This window comes from Acanthaster planci, linkage group LG10, assembly GCF_054643075.1.
Source record: "Acanthaster planci isolate LZ-2023a linkage group LG10, COTS_SCS, whole genome shotgun sequence".
NCBI classification, from domain to species: domain Eukaryota; kingdom Metazoa; phylum Echinodermata; class Asteroidea; order Valvatida; family Acanthasteridae; genus Acanthaster; species Acanthaster planci.
The window spans coordinates 19,950,403-19,963,523 of NC_141786.1; the positions used below are offsets into that span (position 1 = coordinate 19,950,403).

The window sequence follows — 13,121 nt, forward strand, 5'->3', positions numbered from 1 at the left end:
AGGTGCCCCCTCACAGAAAATAGCTCCGGATCTGCCCTTCGGTTGAAACCTTCACCCATAACCTTTGATTTTAAAAAAACAGCAAAAAGATTGACTTTACTTGACATTTTTGGTGTTTTTTTCCTGTGTTTAGACTTGGGCAGACCTCCTTGCCACTGCTATAGCTGCCTACGTTGAGGCTGGCTAACTTTTCCTGCATACGGTGCGACTGGACTGACCAGCGATGAAATCTCCAATGTTGAAGACGCAGGCCTTACATTGTGGACAGTAGCAGGTAAGAGTGTCATGTGATTGATGTTGGCTTTTGGCCAGTAAACAATAAAGGTAAAACTCACAAAAAAAGGAACATTTGTTTTGGGAGACCCTCCATTCAAAGGTCAGTCCATCATTTGCCCTTTGTGGATTATGTTTCTTTGAGGCAACAAAATTACTTGAAGTCTAAAGAAGGTTGCCTAAGAATCAACTTGATGAAGTTTAATCTCAGTGAATACTATTATTCTGAGAAAAACGATGTTTTTAAGATTTCTAATTCAGCTCAAAAGTTGCTGAGTCATGTTTGAATTGCACCTGAATTCAGCATCTAGGACAGGTTCTTACATTTAGTCAAATGCAGCCTTGCAATGTCTCAAGCTGAACCTATAAATTATGTCATGTAGAATCTGTGTATGCATCGTGTCACAACGCTTGCATGCGTGCTTCTAATAGCAACTATCCAAATCTTTATCACATCGTTGGTAATGGCCTCCTTTCACAGTTTTCTTCAAAGTGACAGCTTGCAAGAAAAATGAATTTCACTGGGAGTTTAGCTCCATAACCATCTTTAAACAAAGTTTACTTTTCAACAATTTTATCCATTACTTTTTTGGATAACTGCAAATGATGGACTGCACCTTTGATATTTAGAATCCAACAGGAATTAATCAAGTTAGATTCAACGAGTGTTTCCTTCTAGATGCTTTGAAACCTCAGTTGTTACAGTAGCCCCACTATTGATAAAGATGCGGTCATTTGAATACAAAAGGACAGAGATTCTGTTCATGAACTGATAGACCTATCCATCTTGAGCAGAAGCACCCCCTCATTGGCTGAAAAAAGCCATTTTGGTGGGGAGTTTTCATGTTGTCTGTAAGAATGCAGTTGCCATAATGGTGTGCAAATTTCATTGTTGTTTGTGAACCAGTGAAGTCCAATTCCCACATAAGGACCCTGCTTTGCCAGGAAAATTGTGCCCTTTCTTAGTCCGGCTCAGACCTCATACCCATAAAGGAGGGTTAGTTTTTTTCAGAAATATGTTTTAGCTGCAGCTAAGCTCATTCTTTTGTGCTTGATTTTTTCCCCAGACTTTGTTATTCAGAAGCTGTGCATATGCCCAAGGAGGACCAGACCATGGTGCAGATTAGAAGAGCGCCCTCGCCTCTTTCAACCTTATGGAGGCAAGATGGAGGAGAAGATCCTATAGGGCTTCCCTGAGATGATTCATGAGAATATCACGGAGAGAAACTCAGATAAATGCCCGTCCTCACCTCCGTGACTGAGGAAGAGTTTCCACAGTAGGATCTCAGGCAGTGGTTCACACAGGCAAGGAAAAGACTGCAGTTCCTTGCTTCAACAGTGATGTAAATCTGTGCTGGGGACTGGGGATGAATATGCTGGATGCCAAGGGACACTAGGGGGCGCTATTCATAATGTACAATGTACACTGTGTGTACCACAAACCTATAAACACAGTCTCAAATGTGTAACCATGATTTTATAAAGTATGGGCAAACAGTGGGTGAAACGATGGATGGCAGCGTGCTCAGTGCACATTATGGGCAATGCTCTTACATTGCTTGTATTTGTTTACATGCGCTCCCAAAATGTGCTCCCTTTTTTGCTCTTCAGCACTGGTATCTCATCTTTTCAAATGTTGCAACTGCATCCTTGTCAATCTACATGCAATCAATTTTGCAATCAAAAAATGGCTTCAGACAATTTTCTGGCTGGAATTCTTCAACTTTGTGTAAATTCCCTATATTTAAGGGGTGAATTTGCCCATAGTTTTTGATTTAAGTCGGTAACCACACTAATCACTAAATGTCAATGTAGTTTGGAATGTGATCTGGCGGTCTATGCATTTATATGTTTGTGGTGTGTACACATGTAAATCTGTGTCTTGGACTGGGCCATGACTTACAGTGAGGGCGGGAACAGTGAATTGTACAGAACACTAGGGGGCGCTGTTTATGACACAATCAATTTTTTTACACTTTCGCCCCTTCATCTTACATCAAAACTGTGTGTTATCTGCCTTTTTAGTGCTACTAAATACATTTTGGCTGTTGAAGAGTTTCAAAAATACCTCTACCTCTGCATTTTTGTCTCTGCCACAAAATTGTGAGCAGGAGATGATCCAATAACAGCCCCTCCCCCGATCAAAAAGGAACCAGGGAATGTAAATGTGAACCCTGTTAATCAGAGCAATGTAAACCCAACATTCTGCTTGTAACAAGGACATTTGGAGGTCCCAATCTCTTTGTTCTTCACTGGTTTCATTCTGATAATACAAGGTTCCTATTAATACAAAGTAATCAGCCAAGTCTGATGGACCTCTTACTCATGAAGTTGGACTGCATTCCCCCCCCCTTCACAGATTTACACCCCTGCCATCCTGTACTGAAGCAAGTCTGTATGTTTGTACATGTATATTAGTGGGAATGAGTTCCAAACATAGGCATCACTTGACACCCTTAGTACAAACCCTACCAGACTGGGCCAGCAAATTCCAAGCAGTAAACACTTCAATATTTTCCCTGCTAAATTTGAATCTCTAGGACCATATAGCCTCCCAATGGCTGATTTACATGTCTCATTGAAGGCAGAAATGAGCAATGTCAGTGTACATGTATGGAACTCTTTGCATAATGCTTTCATCGAAGTTCATGACTGAAAAGGTATTTTCCGATTTAAAGTAACTCTACTTGGTCAGAGTACATTTCAACAACCATTCCAAATAATTTACTCCCAAATTTGGCATATTTCTTGCTTTTAATTCATTTTAATTCAATCAGGTTTGCATAGCAGCTCTTTCCTCATCTTCCACCTCAATGGCCTGGGTTCGAATCCCACCAAGGCCCACAACCTCTGAAAACTAAAGATTTATTTTCCTCTTCATTGCCACTCAAAGTCATCCTGCAATTAGCGCTGAATGTTCATTGGATGACCAGAAATAAAAGAATAATGATTTTTTTCATGGCAACCATAAACATGTAATCTTTATGGGATGATTTTCAATGGGCCATCATTATCATGGGGGGGGGTGCTAGTGTGAAGGCTTTGAAGGTGGGAAGAAAACTGCAGATAAATAATCACAGAGAAATTCAAGGAATCAAGTAGGGACTGAGAACCTAATCCACACGTCGTCTTGAGCTAGATTTGACTCTGGGTCGCTGAAGTGTTTAAAGCGAGGAAAGTATCGCCATGCCAACCTGTCTCCCCAAAATGAAATAAACTCATATTGTTATCACAATGCCATACTTCAAAACTGTAATTTGTCATCTCAGTGCTAGAAGGTCCTTACTGAATAACTGCATTAAATGGTCCTTATTAAAAAATAACATTTTAAACATGAAAGTAGGCAAGAAAATTTCTTGAAATTTAAATATGTTGTTCCCAAAAAACTAGTTTAATAACAAGTAAATAAATGTTATTTGTTTCAATGCAACATTTCCTTCATGCTCAGAGTAAGACCCTAAAAGTATTTTCAAAAATGTTAGTTTTGCTGTAATGACCTTTTAGCACTGACCCGTCAAATTTGTACCATAAAATAGTCACCATTTGGAAAAACTAGAGTCTAAAGTGATAGGAAAGTTTAAAAGTGACCAATGTTTTGCACATTTCAAATCTCCCCATTTCCCATTCAGACAAAAAACCAGTTCTGTACCCATCAACTGTCTAGCTCACCCAGTGGCCATTCCAAACCTCATTGTAACAAGTGTTTTTTATCACCCCCTGGAAATGGTTCTCTGTGGCCTTGTGTTTTCCTAGTGTAAGTCTTTTAATTAATTATTAGCCTTTCTAATTATCTCAAAAATTCTGAATCAGAAATTTGCTTGGTTTGCACATTTTAGCTTGCTGTAGAAATATGCCTTTTCCGTGTGTATTTATCAAAAGTTTACTATGTATCAGAACCTCTTCAATCATTCTGTTTTAATGAAATAAATGTTAAAACAGAACCGTTTTGTTTAATTCTATTTGTGAACATGTAGTACATGTACTTTGCCACTGAGCACATTCCCCCCATCTCAACCATTTTACACTGCCAGAGTTACATCTGCTTCCTATCTTTAGATTTTACACAGCAGCCCCATCCTAAGCCCTGCCAGTCTTAAACATCTTCCAAGCTCCTTATATAAAGTTTCCTCTTAGAGCCTTTTAGTCTTCATCCTATAAGGGCTCCAATAAACCCACTGAGCAATATGGAACATTAAGAAGCTATGTCCTTAACCCCATGGGATCCTTAGGCCTCTAATACTGATAGTCCCAAGCCCTCAGCCATCCACTCTACCCTTCCTATCAGCTCTCAGACTTCTAGCCCCGAGGCCTTCCACCCTTGCCTATCTCCAGTACAGAGTCTGGCTGAAAAATATTCTAAGTCCAAACAATGGAAGGTTTAACATTTAGAAACGAGCACATTTCTTCAAGAAAGTGCCGTGGCATAGCGGTTAAGGACCCTAACTGCAATGCACAAGGACCTGGGTTCAATTCCAGGTGGGCATGCACAATTTTGTTAAAAAACTTAGTATTATAAAAAAAAAAATAAAAAACCTCCTTTTCCGGGGACCCCAGGATTTGAACCGGGATCCCCTGGCCCGGCAGCCAGCTAGCTAACCACCAGGCCAATTGCCTCTTGATATAAATCATTTCGGAACTAATATTTAAAGGTTAGGATTGCGCAATTTCAAAAAAGGTCAGAGGACACAGCTAATCTGCATATATTTAAATAATTTGAATATGCAAACACAGGGCAGAGACAGCATACCAATGAGGGTAGAAACGGACTGATCAGTACTAAATTTGATGTATTCAGTTTAATATAAATTCATGTGTCAATCAAGTACATGTAGGTAGGCACCTCTACACTAACTGCTTCAGAATATTCATTTTAATATTATGTACATGTATCTGTCAGAAAAAAATCACTAGCGTAAAGTAACATCACTTTGAGAAAGATCCGGTGGACATGGAAATTTCTTTCAATCAGAGGCATCTCTGAGAAAATTTGGTAGTAACAAGCCTCTTGTTCCAGGCTACTTGTAACTTTGCATTTTGAAAAAGCTTGAAAAAATGAAAATTTTGATAAATACCAGCCCAGCTTTTTCCAAGCTTCAAGATTTCGAAGAGTTCTAAGCTATCGACATTTAATAGCTAAAGGCATAACTATGATTTTGTGCAGTCGCCACAATTTGACGGATTTTGACAGTTTTGAAAGTACAATATTGAGTGCACAAGTTAGTCTATCTAATGCACAGAATGCAAAATACTGATTATTTGGTGTAAACAAAATGATCATTTTTGGAAACCAACTTGAAGGGTAGCTGCAATCAATTTGTTTGAATACAAACCTTCCAAATGCATCCTATTTATCTCAGTTGACCTGATTTCTGGCTTTTCTTTCAGTATTTCAAAGGGTACTTTACTGTCTTTTAGGTTTTTATGCTAATGAACATTTCCATATTCATAGTAAAAGTGTGATATATCATTCCAGGAAGAAAGCCTCAATGTTGGACGGTTTCTGCTCAAAAGAAATCCTTCGTTTTTGTAGATTTTGCTGGACACAAATTTCTCCTCTTCACTGATTCTTGGTTGTTTTTTGTTCATAGCAAAAAGCAAGCATTAAATTCTTTATCAGACCCTTTATTAGACTGGACTTCATAACAATAGCGCCCTCTGTTGTCCAGGAAAGCTTGGATGATTTCAAGTGTTAAAAAGGTGCCTTTTTCAATGCATGTAACCAAACAGGAATGTAAAAACACATCAAACAAGCTTGCAAAGTTCCCCATAAATTGTTTTCAAACATATTGCATTGCAGCTACGCTTTAAAATAAGATTACTTCTTTTTCTAGTGACAAATATACACCCTTGATACCGAAGCTGTCGTGCAAAATTGACGTTTCCCTTTAACTAAAAACATCTACATGGCAAGCCTGAAATCCTGTTTACTATGTTAGGACAACGCTGGATACTTTTTGCAAATCTAATATTTGAGCTTTGCAGCACCCTGTTTGTACTGGCCAAGTCTGTGAGGTGAAGCCCTCCTAGGACCAAGGTAGACAGGAACCACTTCACCCTGCTTGGCTCACTGATGTTCCTTTCCCTGCACAGATGAGAAAAAAATGTCATGAGTCTCTTTAGGGCATTATGTTACATTAAATCATTTGAAAAAAAGAGCAAGATTCTCGGCAATATGGATAACAACCAAATTGGCAGGGTTGTTACAAATCATCCTTTTTGAGTGAAAGTCAGATTTTTTTATGTAAAGCGAATTTTTTAAATTTCTTGTAACTCATATGTTGGAAGTGTCCAACACATTTTGTTCTCAAATTAACCGAGTACAAAATTATTCCAAACACTCCTTATCACAGACCACTGTATAGAAAAGGACCGCTATGGAAGCTGCATATAAAGTTTGTCATCTGGCATTCTACAAAGTGCGTTTTAGTCTTATGACTAGTCTCTGATTTCTTGGTTTTCATAGTCTTGTTACCAGCCACTTCTTTTTTTCTCTCAAAATGCAGCCGTATCCAATCTTGCTTTGGGCCATTCATCTTTGGAAGTTTTAATGTAAAGCTGCAGGATTCTTTTAAGTTCATATGTGCTGACTTTTCAACCGTCTTTTTTGACATGTTTGAAGGCTGAACAACCTACATGTATCAACTATGAGAACCCTGAGAGATATTGTTGCTTCAATCAATGTCCATTCTTATGCAAATCATATGTTATATCATGCATGCACAATGAAATTTCATCTCAGTCGGCCTCAGTGAATCAAAGTTAAGTCACCCAAATTTTCTAAATGAAAAAAAAAAAAGATTCAAGGCCCCTTCTGATTTTAGAGTGAATGATAAATGAAGTGGATTCAGGGAACACAATCCCAAATGGGCATTTTGTGAATAAAGCTCAGTGGACTCAAAATAGAGAATACTTATATATGCCCATGATTACACCCATTGGCTGAATTCTGATTAAGTTGTTTTAGAAGAATCAAAATATTAAAATTCAGCCATTTCTTCATTTAAAGGAACCAGGAAATGACTTTTTTCTTAGAATCACTTTTTGTGTATCTCTGTACTCTTCTTCCATGTATGAAGACTGTTGGACATCTTTTGTGAATTATGTGAACTGAACGGAGCACTTGTGCAAACATTAAAAATTGACCAAGCATTTGTGGACAAGTAAGGGCACTTTTGCTCTGATGTAAATCTAGGATTTAGGCTTCATGTTTAAAATCAGTGGAACATTGAGATTCAGTGCATTGGATAACATCATAGTTTTTCTCATGAATATGCAAATATGCATGAGCATAAAAAACAGCAAACATCGAAATATGGGTTAAAATTGCAAAACAAAAATTCAAAATGAGGTTAATTGAAACCCAAAGATACAATTTTGACGGCTTTTAGTAAAATTTATTAAAATACTTCTATTTCCTGGTTCTTTAAATATCAAGCAAAAAGATTTCTGAAGTATTCATGAAACACACAGCATAATTTTCTTGAATGATTTTTTACCACTTCCTGCCAGGCGGCCCCCTTTCCGAGTCTATAGTCCATAGGGAGCCCGGAACTGGGACAAAAGAGTGAGGCCTTATAACAAAAGACCGCGTTTAGCACAAAAGACTGAGCTGCTGCGCATTACCGACATTTTTTCCCTCTCAAAATTGGAGATAATCCAGCATTGTTTTGAAACAGTATACCACGGTTTGAGGCATTTTGAGCAAGTGGATTGCCACTGAGGACAAAAGCTCTCCACCACCGCAGCGATGAGCGACACCGCACCACTGCACGCTACTCTGGCCTCTATTGAAAAGAAGTCAGCAGTGCACTGTGCCAGTTTCTGGAACAAAAGATTCTTACATAACATCACGCAATCTGGGCTCTTTTTCCAAGGCTACAGGCCTGGCTGAAATATTCAAATGTCAATGAGGTTAACTGTCAGCTTTAGAGTAGTGCCCAAAAAGTTCTTCATGTAGGTATAAACGGCCATTAAATGAAATGATGAATTTTGAAAATAGAAAATCTTGAAAAGGACCCAGCATCTTGTCTTGCTCAAGAAAAACCCAACCGGCAGCAAGTGGTTAATGCTGTTTTTAGTCATTTGAATTACAATTGAAAATCAATGCTTTAAATCAAAACATCCTGCCAATTAATTGAAACCATGTTTTCAAATTAAGTTAACTTTTTTAGGAAACTTCTTGTCAAACCTCTGCCTCCCTAAGAATGAAGTGTAACACATTTCTTTTAAAGGTGCAGTCCATCATTTGCAGTTAGCCAAAAAAGGAACTGATGAAATTATTGTTGAAAAACATACTTGGTTGATAGATGGCTGTGGAACTAAACTCCCTGTGAACTTATTCTTTCTGGGGAGTTGTCATTTGAAGAAAATAAAAAAAGGCCATTGAAGACACTTTTTTTGGAAAATTGCCATTGGAAATGCACAAGCCTTCACACGACAAATGCACGTACATGTATCAGTTACTATAATTCATTGGTTCAGTGTATGATATTGCATAGCTGCATTTGAGTGAATGGGAGAATGGATCCCTGAGGCTCAAATTCCAGCACAATTCTAACATGATTCAGTAATTTCTGATCTGAAATCCAACTCCTAAAATATTATTTTTCTCAGAATTTACAGTATTTACTGAGCTGAAACTTCATCAGGTTTGTTTTTAGACAACTTTCTTCAGATTTTGAGTAATTTTGTTGTCTCAGAGGAACATGACACACAAAGGATCAGACAAATGATGGACTGTTCCTTCAACACATGGGAAGCTATGATCACTATTCACAATATCAAACATACAGTGGCAGCTGGCATATAAAATGATGTTTTTAAAAGAATCAATCATGACTCACCTATGCTCCTTAAGCCAGGTAACTTCATCTCCAAGAAAGGCCACAGTAAACACAACACTGAAAGGAATACAAGAAGAATCCTATTTGTTAAATGTTTCAAGCAATTTCAAGCCATGGTGCCTTTGCAAATGACTCCAGAAACACAAGACACTTTAGCTCATGACTCCATATTTACTGGAAGTGTATTCAAAGCCACACTCTTGAAGGACAGATCCCAGCTGTGTAAAAGATCCCTCAATGAAACTACTTAAAGCTAGGATTGGACACTCAAGCCTGGATGGTTTGAGGATCATGTTCACCTGCTGGTTCATGTTGCTGAGACTAGAGCTAGGATTGGTCACTCAAGCCTGGATGGTTTGAGGATCATGTTCACCTGCTGGTTCATGTTGCTGAGACTAGAGCTAGGATTGGTCACTCAAGCCTGGATGGTTTGAGGATCATGTTCACCTGCTGGTTCATGTTGCTGAGACTAGAGCTACAGTACAGGTTGGAATTTTAGCCGACATGCAAACACGCTTAGCGAGTCAGCACGTATCAAGTCAAACACACATGAAAGGAGTAAACCGCAAAAACGAAGAGCGCTGACCCTGCATAACAGAGAACGCCGACACCGCAATCTGCTGAGTATAAACGTGCACACGCTACATGCAAACCCCAGAACAGCAAGGCCCTTTGTTGATCGGAGCAGTCATTTTCCTAGTTTCTCACAACGAAAAGTAATCAGTTTGACTGCAGCTCAAGTTATCTTCAAATTCCAGCGAAATGTAGTTAGTAGTTTACCTTGTATGAAGCAGGCATCACCAAATCATTTGAGAAAATAGAGTATTTTGTTTGACCATACAGGATCGATGAAAATGCCATGCAAGCAACAATATTTGTTAATGTCTGAATTGTTCCACAACTTCTGAATCAGGCACAGAAAATATTCAAGCGTGAAATCAATTTTTCAGCCGAGAACTGTAAGTAGCAATTTTACGATAAAGCATTTCCTAAATTAGAAAAAACTATTTGGTAAGAAATCCACAAGATACAAACAGGGTTTGACTTCACTGGTCTGCTGGCCAAATTTTAGTCAAGAAAGCCCCCACGGCGGCGATCCTAGCATACACATAGATAGTTGTTGCCGTACTTGCTGTACTCGAGCTTAGTGTGTTCAAAATTGTGTGAATATAAATTTGATGTGAATTGGGGATTTTTCCCATCAGTTTTCGACCTTGGAGCTGAAACATCTCCCAAAAAAGTCACTCCGATTGTGACCAAATTACGACCAAACTAAATGGCAAAGATCACACCGAAATGAAAGGAAGTCGGATCTGCATGTGCGATGTGCATATCTGTAAGGAAGGCACTATCTGGGCGCAAACCGGGTACAGTCATGAATAATACAGCATGTGACGTAATACGAATAAAACAATATTTGACGTTTCATGAGCCGATACAGTATTCGTCGTTCACAGCTCTGATCATAAACCTGTGCAGATAGAGCTCGTCAACCTCAGTTGGCAGTCTATTCCCATAGCTGTTTGCATGTGACAGCGGTCACACCCCTGGCAAAGTTAGTTTTAAAGGGTATGTCACTCCTTGCATGTGAAGACTGACTCCAGGCAGAGCGAGCAGATGAGATCAACTGTGGATCAAATGGATGTGAAAGCGGTGTCAGCAAGCACTGTGGAGTGTGTTAGACCCTGGATGTGACATGTAATAAGTCCTGGTCATCCCCTGCAGCCTGGCAGTCTCCAATTGTCACGGTTCCTCGTGCCATTGGACAAAGGCTCACCAAGTCAAGAGAGTGGGACTACCCCTGTGCAATGATTCTCCCACTATAAAACACTCACACAGGTCCATTATGTAACTCATCATTGATCTGTCGTCCCCTTCAAAAGTCCTGCAGCAATGGGTGAGTGGCGACGGCAACAGGTGCTTGGTGAGCACTGGCAGTTGTCAGTCACAAACCTGCATGTAGGCAGCCTTTGGCAGAGTGGTCGCTCTCCTCATAAACTTGAAGGCAACAGGTAGAGCTCAGGAGCACCCAGGGCGACTGGGTAGCCTCTTTAGGACAGCACTGCCCACCCTTGCATGAAGGAGGGGGTTAGAAAAGGTACCCTAAACAAATGCCTTGCCCTTTCAAGTCTGAACAGCTTACCGTGGTTGACAGACTCATCCTACCTGTGGTCAGAATAATAACAGTGAAAGCAAAACGAAAATCAAACTCATCAATGGAGCCTGGAATGTCAGAACACTCCTCGATCGAGCCAACACCAACAGCATGAGGAGGATTCGCCATTAGGTTGACGCTTGTGAAAAACCTTCCGTCACTTCCGAGAATATCTTTGCACGGGTCATCCTAGACAGACTGGTCACCGTCTCTATCTGAGCGAATTCTCTTCCAAGCACAGTGCAGCTTTGGACATGCCAGAAGCACAGTGAGCATGATATTTATTGTGAGACAACTACCAGAAAGTGTACAGAACATAACATGCCCTTCTACACGGTGTTCATCGACTTGACCAAGGCGTTCAACAAGGTCAACAGAGAAGCTCTCTGGACCATGCTTGAACCAATTGGATGCCCAAAGAAGTTCATCAAAGTGATACGGCTCTTTCACGACGGCATGACTGGTCAAGTCTTCACTAGTGGCAAACCAACTGAGGAGTTTGCAATCAGCTACAGTGTGAAACAGGGCTGCGTCTTGGCACCGGTTCCTGTTTTACATCTTTTTGGCCCACATGCTGTTCCACACTGAGCCAGACCTGGAGAAGGGAGTCTTCATCCGTTACCGCACAGATGGCTCCCTCTTTGACCTCCCTCGCCTCACCGCCAAAACCAAGTGCCGCTTCGACCTCATTCAAGAAGCAGTCTTTGCCGATGACTGTGCACTGATCGCCCAATCAGATTCTGACCTACACCTCACGCTGGACCGCTTCTCAGAGGCCTCTAAGCTGTTCGGCCTGAAAATCAGCCTCAGCCAGACCGGAGTGCCTCACCAGCCTGCTCCAAACAATGATTCCCCTTCCCCAACCATCATCATTGATGTTACCCAACTCTCAAACATCTAGAGCTTCACGTACTTGGGTAGCATCGTCTCACACGATGATTCCCTCAACAAGGAGATCAACACCTGCATCAGGAAAGCAAGCCAAGCACTCGGAAGGCTCTGCAACAGAGTCCTGAACCAGCCCAACAGACACCTGATGACCAAATTCAAAGTTTACAATGCCGTCGTTCTCCCCTCGCTCCTCTATGGATGTGAATCACGGACACTATATCGCAGGCACATCAAAAAGCTGGAGAGCTTCTACATGCGTGCTCTCCGCTCCATCCTTGGTATCCAGTGGCACAACCGCTTCACAAACCTCATAGTCCTGGACTGTGCAAATTTTAATAGTATAGAATCAGTGCTAATCAAGGCCCAGCCGAGATGGGTGGGGCACGTCATTCACATGGAGGAGCACTGGATGCCAAGACACCTGCTGTATGGTGAATTAGTTTGTGGCAAACGAAGCAAGGCTGGCCCAAGAAGAGGTTCAAGGGCTGTGTCAAATCTAACCTTCAGATGAGCGACATACACCCTAAGGACCTTGAGTCTCAAACCATCAACAGACCACTATGGCAATCACTTGTGCACAAAGCCAGCTCCAGGTTCGAGGAGGCCCATCAACAACATCTGATTGTAGCAAGGGAAAAATGCCACCAGCGAGACAGCCTGCTGACGACAATGACTGACTTGTGGTGCCCCCACTGTTCGAAACTTTGCGCATCCAGCTTCCGATTGCGCGGACACCCTCGAGTTCATCAAGTTACTATAAAATCATGACGTCGTCTTTGAATCCAAAGGACCATTACCAAATGTACCTGACTTTCGCCCGTTTGTACTCCACACACACTCACAGTTTCATGCTTAATATTTTTTATCAAAATGTGCCTGACATTTTGCGCCTGTTTGTACTCCACATGTGCCCACAATTTAAAAAACCTAAGTATGAAATAATGGGTGCATGTGGAGTA

At 40.7% G+C, this 13,121-nt stretch overlaps 4 protein-coding genes and 1 long non-coding RNA gene across 13 annotated transcripts in view; 2 read left to right on the forward strand and 3 right to left on the reverse strand.

The window, feature by feature from the left end:
* LOC147797958 (uncharacterized) overlaps positions 1-2,006 on the forward strand; it is a 216,358-nt gene extending 214,352 nt beyond the window's left edge. For all 4 annotated transcript variants that reach the window (XM_087141794.1, XM_087141795.1, XM_087141796.1 and 1 more), the window contains exons 7-8: positions 134-274; positions 1,341-2,006. The gene's annotated coding sequence lies outside the window, so the exon portion shown is untranslated. The remainder of the gene's footprint in view (positions 1-133; positions 275-1,340) is intronic.
* LOC147797963 (uncharacterized) overlaps positions 1-13,121 on the reverse strand; it is a 236,968-nt gene that overhangs the window by 159,678 nt on the left and 64,169 nt on the right. The window lies entirely within an intron of this gene.
* LOC147797967 (E3 ubiquitin-protein ligase TRIM56-like) overlaps positions 1-13,121 on the forward strand; it is a 189,521-nt gene that overhangs the window by 94,741 nt on the left and 81,659 nt on the right. The gene's annotated exons all lie outside the window — the stretch shown is intronic.
* The window catches only part of LOC147797972 (uncharacterized), a 224,158-nt gene that overhangs the window by 7,758 nt on the left and 203,279 nt on the right, over positions 1-13,121 (reverse strand). The window lies entirely within an intron of this gene.
* Positions 5,542-13,121, reverse strand: part of LOC147797973 (uncharacterized) — a 35,554-nt gene continuing 27,974 nt past the window's right edge. For 2 of the 3 annotated variants that reach the window (XM_087141798.1, XM_087141799.1), the window contains 2 exons: positions 9,117-9,173; positions 5,542-6,355 (listed from right to left, as the gene is read on the reverse strand). The gene's annotated coding sequence lies outside the window, so the exon portion shown is untranslated. The remainder of the gene's footprint in view (positions 6,356-9,116; positions 9,174-13,121) is intronic. The other variant, XR_015426588.1, reaches the window with a different exon arrangement.